The following is a 19,117-nucleotide window of genomic DNA, read 5'->3' as shown; positions in this document are numbered from 1 at the left end:
AAATATTGTACACAAAAGTTTAAAAATAACAGTGTATAAAAGTTTATAATAATAAAACAATAAAAAACATATATAGATATATATAAAAGAGTTTAAAATAAATAAGTAAAGGCACGTCAAATAAGTTATGTATATAAAATAATTCAAATAAGATATATTAAATCAATTTTTTTAAAAAGGAATGATATAAAATAATTTACAATAATGAATAATATAAATAAGGATAATAAATAACTTTAAAAAAAAACAAAATCTGAAATTTAAAAGAAAAAGGACTCAATTGAAACAAAAACAAAATCAAAAGATAATTCTTAAATAAATAAACTATCAAAACAGAATTAAGGACTAAAATATAAAGTGCGCAAACAAATGAGGGTTTAAAAGGAAAATATTTCCAATTACCAAAACGCATTGTTTAATCGCGGATTAAAACAAAACTGACCCAAAATCTCTAGGCAAAATTAAAAAAATAAAAGGAAATGAACATGGGCCTAATCGAACAGCAACGCAAAAGGGAGGGATCGACTACGCAAATTTCCCATTAGAGTGAAAACACGCGGATCCTCCCCGAGTCAGGCCGGTATTACTATATAACCCAATGTTTTTTACAAAAAAAATTGAGCATTTATTTTAAAAAAAAAACCCAAACCCTCTCTTCAGCCTCTCTTCCTTCGGCGACAAACCACAGACGCTTGCCATTGCCGCTAACCGCCGTGGAATTTCAAAAGGTAAAGTTTTTTTAAATTTTAAAAATAGTTGTGCATATATATAATAGATTCGAAGGAAAAAAATGAAGAAAATAAAATAAAATAAAATAAGGGAAAAAAAATACCCTTAGCCTTTAAATCTTGCCTCTTTTATGCTGTTTTTAAACTATTTGGTGCGTTTTAAACCCGTTTTTGTATTTGAAAAATTGTTTTTGTATTGCTTTCTATTCATGTCCCCCTTAGGGTTTCTTGCTGAAAATTTTTAGGTTTTGGGCCCTTTTGGGCCTAGGGTTTAGTTGGGTTGTTTTTATTTTCGGGCCTGGGTATTGGGCTGTAATGGACTGTTAAATTATTTGTTTATTTTGGTTTAAGTTCTGATTTGGGCCCCGGGCTAAAATTGGGCCTTACAGTTTCATTTATGGTTTATCAAGAAAATGGATTTAGGCTTCAAAATTGATATTAATGAAATGGATTTAGGCTTCAAAATTGATACTAAGGAAATATTATTGGGGTAGCTTTTTGGCTAAAAAAATTGTCTACCAAACAATGTCTTAATTCATTCCAAGGTATTTCAATACATGGATTCAATTAACTGAATTTATCAATTTTTTACAACCTGCAATTCAATTAACATTCTTGCTTTTTGTATATTTATTTATCATCTGGTATTCTTAACACACTTTTACCTATTCACAGTGTACTAAACTGAGCTAACTAGTTTAAAATTAAACAACCTAGAATCAGTTATTATCAAACTAAATTTACAGTTTATCCACATAATCCTATTTACATGCTGCTAACCAATCACTTATATTTCTACAAGCTCGAGCACAAACAAAACACACAAAATAAAAATTGACTTAAAATATATAAAAACAAAATGAAATAAAAAATTTTAAAAAAATTCAATGTTAACCCCCAGACTTTATTTTGCACATTGTCCCTAATGTGCTCTAAAAGAAAAAAGAAAGAGGTTACTCGATTAGCTTTAAACGTCCATCACAATTGGTAAGACTGTCACTTCCTTGTGGTTTTGGCTCGAATTTGTAGTGCCTCATAATTTGTGGAGTTCCTACACAAAAAAAAAACACAAAAATATATATAATATTTTTACTTTTTTATTTTAAGAAAATTAAAAATAAAGAAACAAAAAGATAAAAGTAAAACTCCCTTATAAATCGACAAAGACGTTATCATCAAACTTATTCGTGCCATCATCACACTCGTCTGAGACGACCCTCGCCACGTCCCCTCTCGATGTGGATGGACCAACTGGCATGGGGCAGGAGGTGTTGGGTGGTGGAATAGGTGGAGTGACGCTTGTCGGGGTGACCTAGTACGAGGGTCATCCAAAGTTGGGTGGGCTCGCTTGCTTATCTCATTAGGCCATCCACTGTGACTGGCGCTCAGCGTCGACCGCTATGTGCTTAAACCACTCATTACTCGTCGGATCTTCTCGAATCCTCTGTTATCATTTTACTCGCGGTGGTAGGGGTTAGGGTGCTTCCATCGATTCCAAAAGCTCATGGTCTCTAAAGTACTCCCGATGTATGACCACCTACTCGTTTCTCCTCTCCACTCGTCTGACTTTTGGTGGACAAGTCGGTTCTTCGGGACCAATTATCGCACTAGCCCTCTAACACATATCTGTGATTAGGTGCAGGTGTAGGAGTCCTCGTGTGTGCCCTCCGGTATAGTGTCATATGTTCATGAGGATCTAGTTTCCCAAGTTAATCTGCTAGCCTTGCAAAATAGAGTATAGAAAAAAAGCATGATCATGGGTAACTTCCGTGACATGCTGAGCAAGTAATAATTTTGCACTAATAAAGTACATCCACATCTTGGCTTCTGGGGTCATAATTGATTGTTGGAATCACAATAGTTCCCTGGTCACCAGCTTTTGAACCCAATGGCCTCGACCCTTAGTTAAGAAGTTAATTATTTCATCATAGGCCACATCGTCCTCATTTAGATTTTTGTAGAAATCAAGGGCATAGTGAGGTGTCTTATGAATGACCGCGATCGTGATTGGAAAGATGTCTATGTACATACCATACCTCTCATAAAGACTTTGTTGTCTTGAGCTTCAAGAAAATTTGTGTAAAATTCCTGAACGATCGATATTATGATCAATTTGAGTAGTTGTTGGTAAAAAGTGTTCCACTATAACCTGTCGACCCTTGTAATTTTTGGGTTATGAAATAATTGCATGGTGAAATTGTAGCCACATTTTGAGATCATCGGTTCATCAAAATTGGACATTTAGCTCACAAAATTATCGGATACAAATTGTCTTCCCGATTTATCCAAAATATTGTGTTCCTCAATTCATCGAGTTGTCGGTCATTTATGCGAGGCCATATTACGTAATTTAACAATAAACCAGAACAACCAATTCTAAAATTCAAGTTCGCTAAACTAAAGTTTGAGATTAAAAAAATATATATGAAAACTAGAGAAATGTTAGACATCATCGAGTTTTTGTTGATGTCGAAGCTTCCGATCATCATGCTTCTGGTCAATCATCATATTCGTTGTCGCCAGAGTAGTTATTACACTTGGGAAGGAGATTTCGGAGCACAAGTAATAAAAAAATTGCAAACTAAAGTCTAAAAACATGAATACACATAGTTATGTTTGATTGAGGTGTTAGAATGGAGGAAAACGCCGGAGAACGGGTGAAGAATTCTTTTAAGGGGCAACTGGATTAGGGCTCGTCGTGACAAGACCCTTTTATAGTCGTTGCCTCATTACGATGTGGGGTTTTGGCTTATCACAATGTCACCTTGATTGTTAAAGTTCCCAGGCCGTTCAATTGTGGCTCATTGCGACGTGTCATTTCTCTCGTTGCGACGTAGGGCCTCACATTGCGATGACGCGATGTTTCTTGTCACAATATCATAGGCTGTTGTTTTCCTCATTGAGCCTCTTTGTCGTGATGTTGTAGAACCACATTGTGATGTGGTTAGTGTCGTCAGGATGATGTGATTTCCCTCATTGTAATGAGGCTGGCTCGTCATGAAGCCCCAGTGGTGCTTGTCACAATGTCATGGTTGTTTCGACCTTCCTTTTGCACAAAATTCTGACTTCTCGGCAAGTATGTTTTCCCTCGGTTTTGACAGACTCAACAACCACTACAAAAATGTATAAAAATACTATAACTACCAAATTTAATGGAATAATTAAAAATAAAAAAATAAAAGCTAAAAAATTAAAAGAAATTTAAGTAAGAAGTCCTCTTTTCGAAATCAAGATGATCCATATTGCCCCTAAAGAAGAACTTCCAAATGGTCTTTGAGACTTTGATCCATCGTTTGTTCTACTTTTGATAAATATAAACCAGCAGCTTTGGTTGATTCTAGAGATATCGCCTTATCTTTGACCGACACGATATCTACATCACAAGCCATTTAACGCCAAACCAGGCCAACCCTAAATGGTTTGTCGCGGTATTATTACCACAAGATTTTCAACTTAGTGTCGCGTGATGATCGATCGACCCGAGTTTTGCCATCGTCGTCGAAGGAGAACGAGATGAACTTGTTGATTTGTTCGGTTGGCATTTCTTCGTCTACAAACAGAAGGTATGTTGGCTCATTGACACCTTCACTCAGAATCGGTTTAAGCTGCAAGTTAGTGGTTAATGTTAGATCGACTTTTAAATCTACTATTACATCTACAACTAAGTTAATTGGATCGGAAGCGTATGTGGTGATATTTAATTCTTTCCCGTCTCCAAATCCAAACTCTTGTTGACTTTCAAAATTTAATTCTAGATGGTTGTTAGTGATACATTGGTCATTTAGATTGGAATTGGAGACATCATGTACAACTTCTTCCAATTGAGTACTTGTTTGGGATTCTTTTTTGTTTAGCTTGGAATTCTCACTCACGTCTTTCCTATTCGAACGTATAGTCATACGAATCACAATGAGTTTCAGCTAGATACTCGGATGTCCATAAAGGTAGCTCATGTATCTCTTCTATTGTTTCACTTCTTCATTGGAGCAATTCTATTATAAGCGATCTTTGGTTCTCCATGATCCCTCATTGATCGTATTCCTCCTTGTATACTGCGTCGCATTCCATGGGTTTGTCGAATCTCCATCCCTCTTAGATGTATACTTGCTGGGCTTAAGTGGGAGTTTGTTCAAACACTCAGGTTGCTTGTTTTTGTAATCATAACTCCATTGGCTTGTTGAAACTCCATACAACCAACTCAATTTGGATAGTTCGTACACAGATCTACAAAAATCAACATTCATGATTAAATCTACTAATCAACAAGGTGAGTAAAAATGTTAAAAATAATCATATTTAATTAACTAAAAAAAATTAGAACACTATCTAGCACGTTCTTCTTTCGATTAATATAATTTTACAGTAATGAATCTAACAAAAAATTCACCGTCGCAATCCCCATTAACGGCGCCAACAACTTAACCGCCTCTAACCATGAGAATGTTTAGAGTTAAAAATGTGAAAATAAAAATACAAATATTTAAATGTGATAGTTGCAAGCGTACATACCAAATTGTAATATATAAGTGTTACAACGGAACACCAGTAAGTATTTCGAGGATCATAACCAAAGGATTGCAGACTAGAGAAATTATTATTAAATTAATTATAAAAAATAATTACTAATCTAATTGAGTCATGAATTAGTAGTGTTAATCCAAATAAACATATTAATTAAACTTATTAAATTAATTAACCTAAAATTAACTTAAGGGAATTTCCTATTCCTAGTATTAACAATATGAGCCTTTAGTCTATGATCTATCAAATTCCTAATTATCTAATTAAATAATTAATTATTCTCGATTGAATTATTTATCACCCTTATAAGAATACCCTTCCAGTCTCATCTTCACTAACGATTACCACCTAAGTCACCCTTCTGATCTCTTCCTAGGCATACGATACTCTCCCGGTCTCATTGTTTGGCACAAGTTATACATGACACGATAATCTTTTGGTCTCACTTGTCTAGATATTCTATTAGGGGCGTCACTCCCTAATATACTACGTATTCTTGAATAAACAACTAATTTCAAATAATAATCACTTAATAGATAAATCGGTTTAATAATTGAATCATGCAATATATAAATAAAACACAATAATCTATTCTAATATTTATACAACAATTAATTGGTCAGAATAACCGAAGATAAATAAACGAATAGAAGAGAAGAGATAAGAGAATACTCATGAATAAATATATTGAAGCGTGCATCCAATGCAACCCCTGTTTGTAAATTCTTTACATCGGAATAGAAAAGTTCCAACTAAGTGAACATGAAAATAAAATACAAGGAAACTTGAATAGATAAAATTGTTTATCTATGTTTGCGCCTCAATCCTGGTGACTCTAAGGTTACTTATATAGGCCATGGGTTGTTTAGTGACCATTCAACCCTAGATAAATTTATATATCAATTAATACAAAATACTCTTAAATTACTAGTGTTTAAATATGAAAATATCCCAAGAGTTTCATCCAAGGAATCAACCCTATTTTGGCCTGCCACTGTCGCGTCATTGTAAAGTGGGAAGACTCCTCATAATGACATCGCCACCGTGAAACTCTTCCCCTAATTCCGGTGACCTTAAGGTTACTTATATAGGCTATGGGCTACTTGGTGACCATTTAACCCTAGATACATTTAGATATTATTTAATACAAGATACTCTTACATTGCTAGGTTCTAAATATGAAAATACCCCAAGACTGTCATTCAAGGAATCAACCCCATTTTGGCCTACCAACATTGCGTCATCGTGACGTAGGAAGATTCATTGTTACGACGTCGAGTGCTTTCCTGTCCTTGGCAGCTTCGTCAATCTATGCTGCAATATGGGCTTTCTTGTATCACGGCCCAACGATCATTCCTTGTATTATTGGACCTGAATTGACATTTTACACACTCAATTAGCCCATTAGTCACTCCTGAGGCCCGAGTCAGCCTTACGAGTCATTGAAATAATAGAAAATGTGTAAAAATGATTATTTTATTAATATTTAATTTCTAACCTACTAATAGTGAAAATGTAATAAGTAATTATAAAATGCTAAGAAAACAAGCTCGTTAAGTGCCGGAATGTACTTAAACTACCACTATAATTGGTGGTAGGTCAAATTGATAATAAACTTGATGTTGGAACTCAGATTAATAGTTTCATCCTATGTTTTGACTTTTAATTGTTGCGCATTTATGGTATGCTTATGTGCGTTGCTTAATTTTGCACATATATCTATACAAATGAAATATTTGTTTTTGTGAATTTTGAAAATTGATATATTTTATTTGCAACAAATGCATGTGGCTTGGTATTTTATTGTATTGTATTGAGTTTGGATACTTCAAAGATGACATCTATAAATACCTCTAGACTTATTAATTTGGTGTTTTCTTTGATACAATGCTAGTATATTTGTTTGATCATATGAAATGACAAACCAAAAGTTTACATTAGTGTCGTTGAATCATGTGCATAATAAACCAAAAGTTTACTAGTCTAAATATACTAATTAATTGGCATGATCGATTAGATCTTCCCAACCAATAATGATGCAATAAGATGAGAAATTACATGGATATTTATTAAAGAATCTGAACATTCTTCATTTATCAAGTGTTCTTTGTTCTCAGAGAAGATTTATTAAACCTCACTAGCAAAAGCTGAAATTGAATCTCTTGCATTTCTATAAGAAATATGGACCCATTTTATCCAACAAGTGAATCTTTTAATGTGATTTTTGTAGATACATATACAAGATAATTACATGTGAGTTAATAAACGTTCAACCTATAGTTTACAAGATTATTTGTTTAATGATTGATTTAAGAACAAAACTTTCAGATTATGCAATCGAGACAATTCTTACTAATGTTTTTAATTTTATTACTTAGGCTTTCAATGATTATTGTAAGTTAGATTGTCAATGCAAGTAACCATCAGAAAAGCCTATTGTTTATACGTACAAATGGTTAAGTAAAACTAATAATTAAGTGCCTCTAGTTAGTAGCTAAACTATATTTTTTTAGAACAAAAGTTTTTGTGTATATATGTATGAGGATATTATATTTTATATGAATCCATATTTGTACACATCATGCCAATAACAATACTCTTCATTAGAATTGGTTTTTGGTCAGAAACCAAATACAATCCATTTTAGAATCTTTGAATGTGTAGTGTATGTTCAAATTGCTCCATAACAATACAGAAAAATGGGTATTCAAAGAATGTTGGGAATATATATTAATTATGAATCTCTTTGTATTATTAAATATGTTGATTGAATTGGAGATTCAATTATGATATGATTTGGTGATTACAACTTTGATTTGACAATTTTTCCAACATCAGGGGGGGGAGAAATAATAGTTAGATAAATAAAATACTTAGAATGAATTATCGTTATCTAGATTTTCATAGAAAATAATTTGAACCAGAAGTTCAAAAGGATAATTCACTTTATTGTAAGTTAACTGTCAAATGTATTTACTGGCCTGATAAAGAATAAACAATTCTTATTAACAACTGATGCGTTGAAGTCCCAGTAAGACAATCAGTTAAAATAAATGAAAGTAATGCGTAATGCATGCTTAAGCATGATAGATCAATTGGTTTCAAAGATGAAAATTCTCGTAAAAGAAAATAATAAATCTAGATGGTCATATAGTGGAGACAAGTGCTCCTAAAAAGGCTTGAGACATAACTAATTATTCAAACTCTGGAAGATATTTAGGTTCCTAAATATGGAGATGATGAGAATAAAAAAAAATCTCGATAAGTTATGTCAATACGAGAAATTATGGAACCGTAAGAATGAAAAGTTATCGACAACGGTTTCATGCAATTTTATTATTGATGTAACGCCCCAATTTTCGGGAATTCTGTGAATGTTGGCAAAATTTCATGCTTTAATTTTGTCATTTGTGAGTGAAATTATGAAATAGGACCTATGTGAAAATGTTTGAAAATGCTATAGGCTAAATTGAAGTGGCCAAATAAATAGAAGTGCAAAATAGGAGGATTTGCATGACAAACCTCCCATTTTACATGAAGTGGCCAGCCATCATGTTGTTGTAGACAAAATGTACACTTGATATCCATAATTTATGGTACAAATTGATACAAATTAATAATAGGTTAGGTAAATGTTTCATGATAATAGGTTAGGTAAATGTTCCATGATAATAGGTTAGGTAAATGTTCCATGATAATGTGTTAGGTAAATGTTTCATGATAATGGGTTAGGTAAATGTTTCATGATAAGAATTTCATGTCTTTTGTATTAAAGAATTAAATGGATGAAATATGAAGTTTTATTAAAAGAAAAGTGGTGAAAAGAACAAAGCTTTGTCCATCTTTGTTCATCATAGCTGAAAGTTAGAGAAGAGAAAGGAGAGGAGAAAGCTCTTGAGTATTTGGTCATTAGGAGGAGGAAAATTGAAGGTAAGTTCTTGGTACCTTGCTTCTATTTTGAGGTTCATGAGTTCTTCTTGATTCTACCTTAACTCTTGAAGTATATTTTGATTTTAGTTGTGTTGTGAGCATTTAGTCATGAATTAAAATGAAGGAAATGGTTGTTGTTTCATGTTCTTTTGATGAAAAATGGAAGATAGGTGAAGTTGAGCCAAACAAATGAGCATGCATGTGCCTTAGATGTTAAAGGAAAAATCAGCTAACATGTTGTGCTTTAAAATGATGAAATGGAGATTATACTTAAGTAAAATCATAGATATGTGATGATTGATTGGTGATATACATGTTTAAATAACATGCATGAAAGGTATGTGTGAAAGAGTGATTTGGTAATAAATCTGCTTGGGACAGCAGCAGTAATGTGACTTTGGAAAATCACCATAAATTGTGAGAGATGAGTTAGAAGCTGCATAAATTATGTAATTAAAGCTTAATGAGTCTAGTTTCAAATGGAATAAACGAGAACATATTTTGAATTCTGTACAATGAGAAATTTGATTCGTAATGAAGTGTGGTCAGATTAGTCAAACAGTGAAACATGGGAAACTTTGAGAAAAATCTGGTATTGATTGGCTAAACCAAAAATTCTGAAAATTTTATGATTAGAAGATATATGAGTCTATTTTCAGGAAAAATTAACGGCACTTGATTTGGAGTTTCGTAGCTCCAGTTATAAATGATTTAGTGACTGTTGCTCAGGAAGACAGCTTGCAGTGAAATTATGATTATGTGGTAAACATTGACAAAAATTTGTTAATGAGTTGCTTATTGATTTCTTATAAGCTTACTATGATCTGTAGGTGTGGTTGGCCGAATATTGTAAGGGGTTAATACGTAGTTCGTATTTGAACAGTTAGATTAATGTGTTAGTAATCCAATTGTAGGCAGTTCGTGTGTGGATCTCGTCAACATATCGTCGCAAATGTGTGTAACTAACACCTCTTTCTTAGTCTAGATCGGCAAAAGTCGAAAAGCCGAAATGCCGAAAACCGGTATTTTGTAGATTTGCGAGTGTGCGAATGCTCGTGAGGTAAATCGATTAATGTTTTTGGTAAGCTGCAATGTTTGGACTGCAAAGTGCATGATTTCTATGCCCTCTATATTTTTGGGCTTAATGGGCCAAATTTGGAATGATGGGCCAACGGGCCCAATTCGGTAAGAACCCTCGGTACGTGATTCTGTTAGTACGTGAAAAGTAAGAATATGCATGAAAACCCTAAAATGGATAAATTACTGAAATACCTTTAAAAGTGGAAATTTTACAGTTTTACCCCTAGGAGATAAATTACCGAAATACCCCTAGGGTTAAATTTACCTAAATGCATGTTTGACTGTTGTTATTTACTGCATGCCATGTTGTTATTATCTGATGCATGGGACTTGGATATTGACGGAGGAAGTACTGAAAGTGGCTTGTCCACGTACTGGAGGCTTTGCCTCAATTTATTGTTAACTGAGCTGAGCAAGGTCAAGAATCGTGGAGTGTTGATTTGGGTGGGTTGAGCTATTCCCACATGGAGTGTATGGCTGGTAGGGTGGAGTGTAGTGGTTGGTGGGTTGAGTAGTCTCCCCAAATGGGCTTGCATATGTTATTGATGTTGCATGTATTTTGAAATGGGCCTATGGGCCATACTGTTATCTGAATAAGGGGCTAAGGCCCGCTTTATTATAATCTGAAAAGGGCTCGCCCAAGACCACTGTTACCCAAATGGGCTTGCATATGTTATTGATGTTGCATGTATTTTGAAATGGGCCTATGGGCCATCATTATCTGAATAAGGGCTAAGGCCCGCTTTATTGTAATTTGAAAAGGGCTCGCCCAAGACCATCATACTGAATGGGCTTAGGCCCAATAGGCTTGAGTGACTTGGGCTTTGAAGGGTTTTCCTTACACACCGAGTTTCCCCAAACTCACCCTTTTATTTTCATCCACGCAGAAATCCCCAACCATAGTGGGCTTGGAGTTGTGAGGAATTCGGAGTGGCCACCCGCTCGAAAGTTTGATTTTCTTCCGTGAACTGGACATCCTTTTAATTACGTTTGAGGTTTTAGGCTTTTAAATGTAATAAGGCCGCTTATTTATTTTTGATGGTTTTAATATGTATTACTAAGTTAGGTATTACTTATTTTAACTGTTGAAACTGGATAGCTTTAGTATGCGTTTCAAAAACAACAGTTGATTTCAAAATAACACGACAACAAGCAAAGCTTCCGCAATGAAAGTATTTTCCAAAATTAATCACTTTTCCTAAAAATAACTTAATCAAATCGGTTTCTAGAAATATCCATGACGTTAAGGTGTGGCAATGGCAGATGCATGTCAGGATTGGATCCGAAGGAGCTTGGTACTTAAGCAATCCGATGGACTCACCACCTCTTTACGGTTTCTTACCCGGTGCACACTTCCATTCACTTTAACCCTTAATGAATTAATCTTTTGAACATTAAGTACGATTTTCTGGACTTAAAATGGATTTTTTTTAACATTTTTGATGTGGCATGCCGGATCCGGCCATAACTTTTGGGCCGGGTTTGGGGTGCTACATTTAGTGGTATCAGAGCCCATTACAGCAACTCGGCTGTGGAATGGGTTTACAAAATTTAGATCTTCGAAAACAAAAATTTTATAAAGATTGCGAAAAATGCGGTTTTCAAAATTTAGATCTTTAGAAGGTGGCATTCCGAATCTCCGGCTCAAGCCTGTAAGTATTACTCTAAACTCTTCTGAATATTTTTTCAATTATCTGCATCAGATCAAATCCTACTAGGATACTCTAGATAGGTGATACCGAAACCATAGGAAAATCGATAAGAGATCAAATCGTAGCTAGACTTCGATTCTGCGAAAACAAACTTTGAATTACTATCTGATTCATAAAACATCTGTAATAAACACTGGAATATTGAATTGATGCATAAAAATTCGTAATCAAGATACATCGATATGAGTACGAGAGCTACTCGGGGAAGAGGCCGTGGTTGAGGCCGAGGTAGTACTCAAGCTGGATCTTCATCTTCTGAACACATACTCACTGGAGTAGCACGACCACCACCGACGGATGAGAATGGGCCGTATGATAGAGCCGCCGAGGATGATGCCCTATCACAGGTAATGCTTCGTGTTCTGGAAAGAGTTACCGAAGCAAGTTCGGGTAACGAAATTCAGGGATCTATTTCTGAATGACTTCGGGACTAACGGAACGGAGATCTTTAAGGGCGTGTCTGGTATAGCCCCGAATGTGGCGGAATATTGGTTGGAGGCCACAGAACGGATTATGGATGACTTGGACTACTCTGAGGAGATTGTGAGTGGGGTATCTGTACTAAGTCCCTTGAGTCACTCGGTTAGGGTAGACAAACTGTATAAGAATGTACCCTTAGAATCTCAAGGTAAGATTTTCCCTGGAGATCTGATGGAGTTACCATTCGGAGAGTTTGATCTCATTTTGGGAATGGACTAGCTTGTTAAGCATAAAGCGACTCTGGATTGTGCTGCTAAACGAATGGTGTTAAGGACCACAAAGGATGAGGAGGTTATGGTGATAGGTGAGGGAAGAGATTATTTGTCCAATGTGGTGTCGGCATTAAGAGCCGAAAAGTGGATTCGGAAAGGTTGTGAGGTCTATTTGGCATTTGTAAGTCAGTCGGAAGAGGAGGGACTGATAGTGGATAAGGTTAGGACCGTAAAGGAGTTCCAATATGTTTTTCTGGAGGAGCTTCCAGGATTGCCTCCGAACCGAGAAGTTGAGTTTGGAATAGATTTGTTGCCTGGAATGGCGCCTGTATCTATCTCACCGTATAGGATGGCACTGAAGGAGTTAGTAGAGTTAAATGCTCAAATTCAAGAGTTGTTGGATAGGGGCTTTATAAGGCCAAGCTTGTCTCCATGGGGAGCACCAGTGCTATTCGTGACAAAGAAGGATGGTACGATGCAGATGTGCATTGATTATCGCCAGTTGAACAAACTGACGATTAAGAATAAGTATCCACTGCCAAGGATTGACGATCTATTCGACCAGCTTAGAGGAGCTTCTGTATTTTCCAAGATCGACCTTCGATCTGGATATCATCAGTTAAGGATCAAGGAGGCAGATATCAATAAGACAGCATTCAGGACTCGGTATGGTCATTACGAGTTTTTGGTTATGCCATTTGGACTGACGAACGTTCCTGTAGCATTTATGGTTTGATGAATCGTGTGTTCCAACCATTTTTAGATCAGTTCGTAGTCGTCTTTATTGACGATATCCTGGTATATTTTGAAACTGAAACGAAACATGATGAGCATCTCCGTATAGTCTTGTAAGTATTAAGGAGAAGGAACTCTTTAAGTTCAAGAAGTGTGAATTTTGGTTGAGGAGGTAACCTTCTTAGGACATGTGGTCTCTGCTGAGGGATTAAGGTGGACCTCGAAAATTGAAGCGATTTTGGAGTGGAAGTCGCCTAGGTCAAGTGTCGAAATACGGAGTTTCTAGACCTGGTGGATACTCTGAAGGTTTGTGGAAGGTTTTTCGTGATGGCACCTCGAAAAAACACATAAGGAAAGGAGTACCGTTTGTATGGACTAAGAAACAGAGGAAGCTTTTGAGAAGTTGAAGAAAGTTCTGACTGAAGCACTTGTGTTAATTCAGCCGGAGTCTGGGAAGGATTTTATTGTGTACAGTGACGCATTACACGTGGGTTTGGGCTACGTGTTAATGCAAGAGGGAAAGGTGGTTGCATATGCATCACGATAGCTTAAGCCTCATGAGGAAACTATTTGACTCATGATTTAGAGTTGGCAGCAGTGATATTTGCACTTAAGATTTGGAGACATTACTTGTACGGAGAAAGGTGTATTATATACACTAACCATAAGAGTCTTAAGTATTTGTTGACTCAGAAGGAGCTGAACCTTAGGCAAATGAGATGGATTGAGTTACTTAAGGATTATGACTGTTCGATCGAGTATCACCCAAGCAAGGCTAATGTGGTAGCCGATGCTCTAAGTCGAAATCAGATTCGATCCGAGAGCAATGTTTGCTCGTCTCGAGTCAGATGATGATGGAAGTCATTATGAGTTGCAAGTGAGGCCAACCTGGTGGATCAGATTAAGGAAAAATAGTTGAACGATGAGTCTTTGGTCGCTCGTTTTCAACAAGTTAAGGAAGGGAAACTTCGAGTTTGGGAGCCGAAGAGATGATGCAACAAAGAATACCCTCATCTGTTTGATTAGGTAAATTTCGAGGACGAAATTTCTTTAAGGAGGGTAGAGTTGTAACGCCCCAATTTTCGGGAATTCTGTGAATGTTGGCAAAATTTCATGCTTTAATTTTGTCATTTGTGAGTGAAATTATGAAATAGGACCTATGTGAAAATGTTTGAAAATGCTATAGGCTAAATTGAAGTGGCCAAATAAATAGAAGTGCAAAATAGGAGGATTTGCATGACAAACCTCCCATTTTACATGAAGTGGCCACCATCATGTTGTTGTAGACAAAATGTACACTTGATATCCATAATTTATGGTACAAATTGATACAAATTAATAATAGGTTAGGTAAATGTTTCATGATAATAGGTTAGGTAAATGTTCCATGATAATAGGTTAGGTAAATGTTCCATGATAATGTGTTAGGTAAATGTTTCATGATAATGGGTTAGGTAAATGTTTCATGATAAGAATTTCATGTCTTTTGTATTAAAGAATTAAATGGATGAAATATGAAGTTTTATTAAAAGAAAAAGTGGTGAAAAGAACAAAGCTTTGTCCATCTTTGTTCATCATAGCTGAAAGTTAGAGAAGAGAAAGGAGAGGAGAAAGCTCTTGAGTATTTGGTCATTAGGAGGAGGAAAAATTGAAGGTAAGTTCTTGGTACCTTGCTTCTATTTTGAGGTTCATGAGTTCTTCTTGATTCTACCTTAACTCTTGAAGTATATTTTGATTTTTAGTTGTGTTGTGAGCATTTAGTCATGAATTAAAATGAAGGAAATGGTTGTTGTTTCATGTTCTTTTGATGAAAAATGGAAGATAGGTGAAGTTGAGCCAAACAAATGAGCATGCATGTGCCTTAGATGTTAAAGGAAAAATCAGCTAACATGTTGTGCTTTAAAATGATGAAATGGAGATTATACTTAAGTAAAATCATAGATATGTGATGATTGATTGGTGATATACATGTTTAAATAACATGCATGCAAGGTATGTGTGAAAGAGTGATTTGGTAATAAATCTGCTTGGGACAGCAGCAGTAATGTGACTTTGGAAAATCACCATAAATTGTGAGAGATGAGTTAGAAGCTGCATAAATTATGTAATTAAAGCTTAATGAGTCTAGTTTCAAATGGAATAAACGAGAACATATTTTGAATTCTGTACAATGAGAAATTTGATTCGTAATGAAGTGTGGTCAAATTAGTCAAACAGTGAAACATGGGAAACTTTGAGAAAAATCTGGTATTGATTGGCTAAACCAAAAATTCTGAAAATTTTATGATTAGAAGATATATGAGTCTATTTTCAGGAAAAATTAACGGCACTTGATTTGGAGTTTCGTAGCTCCAGTTATAAATGATTTAGTGACTGTTGCTCGTGAAGACAGCTTGCAGTGAAATTATGATTATGTGGTAAACATTGACAAAAATTTGTTAATGAGTTGCTTATTGATTTCTTATAAGCTTACTATGATCTGTAGGTGTGGTTGGCGAATATTGTAAGGGGTTAATCGTAGTTCGATTTGAACAGTTAGATTAATGTGTTAGTAATCCAATTGTAGGCGTTCGTGTGTGGATCTCGTCAACATATCGTCGCAAAGCAGTGTGTAACTAACACCCTCTTTCTTAGTCTAGATCGGCAAAAGTCGAAAAGCGAAATGCCGAAAACCGTATTTTGTAGATTTGCGAGTGTCGAATGCTCGTGAGGTAAATCGATTAATGTTTTTGGTAAGTGCAATGTTTGGACCGCAAAGTGCATGATTTCTATGCCCTCTATATTTTTGGGCTTAATGGGCCAAATTTGGAATGATGGGCCAACGGCCCAATTCGTAAGAACCCTCAGACGTGATTCGTTAGTACGTGAAAAGTAAGAATATGCATGAAAACCCTAAAATGGATAAATTATGAAATACCTTTAAAAGTGGAAATTTTACAGCTTTACCCCAGGAGATAAATTACCAAATACCCCTAGGGTTAAATTTACCTAAATGCATGTTTGATTGTTGTTATTTATCGCATGCCATGTTGTTATTATCGATGCATGGGACTTGGATATTGACGGAGGAAGTACTGAAAGTGGCTTGTCCACGATCGGAGGCTTTGCCTCAATTTATTGTTAACTGAGCAGTTAAGGTCAAGAATCGTGGAGTGTTAAATGGGTGGGTTGAGCTATTCCCACATGGAGTGTATGGTGGTAGGGTGGAGTGTAGTGGTTGGTGGGTTGAGTAGTCTCCCAAATGGGCTTGCATATGTTATTGATGTTGCATGTATTTTGAAATGGGCCTATGGGCCATATCGTTATCTGAATAAGGGCTAAGGCCCGCTTTATTGTAATCAAAAGGGCTCGCCCAAGACCACTGTTACCCAAATGGGCTTGCATATGTTATTGATGTTGCATGTATTTTGAAATGGGCCTATGGGCCATCTGTTATCTGAATAAGGGCTAAGGCCCGCTTTATTGTAATTTGAAAAGGGCTCGCCCAAGACCATCATTACTGAATGGGCTTAGGCCCAATAGGCTTGAGTGACTTGGGCTTTGAAGGGTTTTCCTTACACACCGAGTTTCCCCAAACTCACCCTTTTATTTTCATCCACGCAGAAATCCCCAACCATAGTGGGCTTGGAGTTGTGAGGAATTTGAGTGGCCACCCGCTCAAAGTTTGATTTTCTTCCGTGAACTGGACATCCTTTTAATTACGTTTGAGGTTTTAGGCTTTTAAATGTAATAAGGCCGCTTATTTATTTTGATGGTTTTAATATGTATTACTAAGTTAGGTATTACTTATTTTAACTGTTGAAACCGGATAGCTTTAGCGCGCTTTTCAAAAACAACAGTTGATTTCAAAATAACACGACAACAAGCAAAGCTTCCGCAATGAAAGTATTTTCCAAAATTAATCACTTTTCCTAAAATAACTTAATCAAATTGGTTTCCTAGAAATATCCATGACGTTAAGGTGTGGCAATGGCGTATGCATGTCAGGATTGGATCCGAAGGAGCTTGGTATTTAGCAATCCGATGGACTCACCACCTCTTTTACGGTTTCTTACCCGGTGCATGCTTCCATTCACTTTAACCCTTAATGAATTAATCTTTTGAACATTAAGTACGATTTTCTGGACTTAAAATGGATTTTTTTTAACATTTTTGATGTGGCATGCCGGACCCGGCCATAACTTTTGGGCCGGGTTTGGGGTGCTACAATTGAAATAATGAAAGAAAATGAGGATCTTGAAGAAATTTGTTGAGAATTATAGACATGAAATAGATTGACCAAAATAAAAAGATGCGATTCAAATAGAATTAAATTCGTAAAATTTATGGACTAGTAGGCCAAATGTCTAAAGGTATAAAGTCAGTAGGGGTACAAATGAATAGTTTTTGAAAACAAAATAAGAAAAATGAAGTTTTTTGCTAAAGTTCTAGAAATTATTATGAAAAGGTATTTTTTTGTGGTGAATGTAATAACCTTTAGATATCTTATTAGTATGACAGTTTGTGAAAGATTTGACATGCTGTTAATGATTGTTGTTGCAACATTTATATGAATCACTATATAGTAAAGTTTATATTAAAATCATTGCAGGATTTAGAATGCTAAAAGCATACAGAAATTCTTAGGAAATTATTCAATATATGAATTAAATTGATTTGAACATATATGGTAAATTCAACTCGGTGAATATTAGTTGAAGGGAAATTATAAAATGATATAACATGCGCATGTATAGAAGGATCATGATCAAAGTTTGTTATAATTATTGTTGAAATACATAAAGATATGAAAATATATTTCTCAAAAATTCTTCCCCACTCGTGACTTCTAGAAGAATATCAAATTTGTTTCAATGATTATTTAAAAAGTTAGTATTCAAGATTGGAATATGGAAAACATGAGATATTATGTGATGTTGTCACGAGCGGGAGTAAATATGCGTTGTACTATTTTTCTTTTAAAATTTTTAATGATGCAGCATGTTATGCATATTATAGATATGTATACTCTTTTTCCTTCACTAGTATTTTTTTCCTCACAAGGTTTTTATCTTAATAAGGTGTTATGAATATTCTATCATTAACTAAATATCCATTAAGATAAATATAAAGAAAAAAGAAAAGTTTGATGTACTTTAGTACTCTAATAGTCATTAGACATAAAGTTTTATATCATGTATACTATATCTATAAGGGTCCGTTTGTTTACATATATAAAAGTTTTATGAAAATGTTTTTGCAAATAAGTCATTTTCCTGTAAAATGACTTACGTTTTATCGGAAAAAGATTCTCTATAGGTAATTTTATTTTTATAAAAGTTAACTTAAATCAAACTTAATATTATTATATTGATAATAATTTTATTTTTATTTTAAAAATATTAAAATATTAATATAAAATATTGTATTTTTCAATATTATTAAAATAAATATTTAATTATTTATAGTTAGTTATATAATAAATTATTAATATAAATTACTATTTTAATAAATTATTTAATATCTCAATTTTATTTTAATAATAAATTTTAAAATAATAATTTTAAATAATATTCTTCACATATTATAAATATATTAATAATAAATGTTTTGTACTATAAAGGTTAAAATGTGTTAGAAGTCTATGTACTCTTCACAAATTTATAATCTAGCCTCTGTACTTTTATTTTCAAGAATTTAGTTACTCTACTTTTCAGATTTGAAAATTAAGTCCAATTGT

The sequence above is a fragment of the Gossypium arboreum genome, chromosome 12 (assembly GCF_025698485.1).
Source record: "Gossypium arboreum isolate Shixiya-1 chromosome 12, ASM2569848v2, whole genome shotgun sequence".
NCBI classification, from domain to species: domain Eukaryota; kingdom Viridiplantae; phylum Streptophyta; class Magnoliopsida; order Malvales; family Malvaceae; genus Gossypium; species Gossypium arboreum.
The sequence above is the reverse complement of the archived record's forward strand: the minus strand, read 5'-3'. Positions refer to the sequence as shown.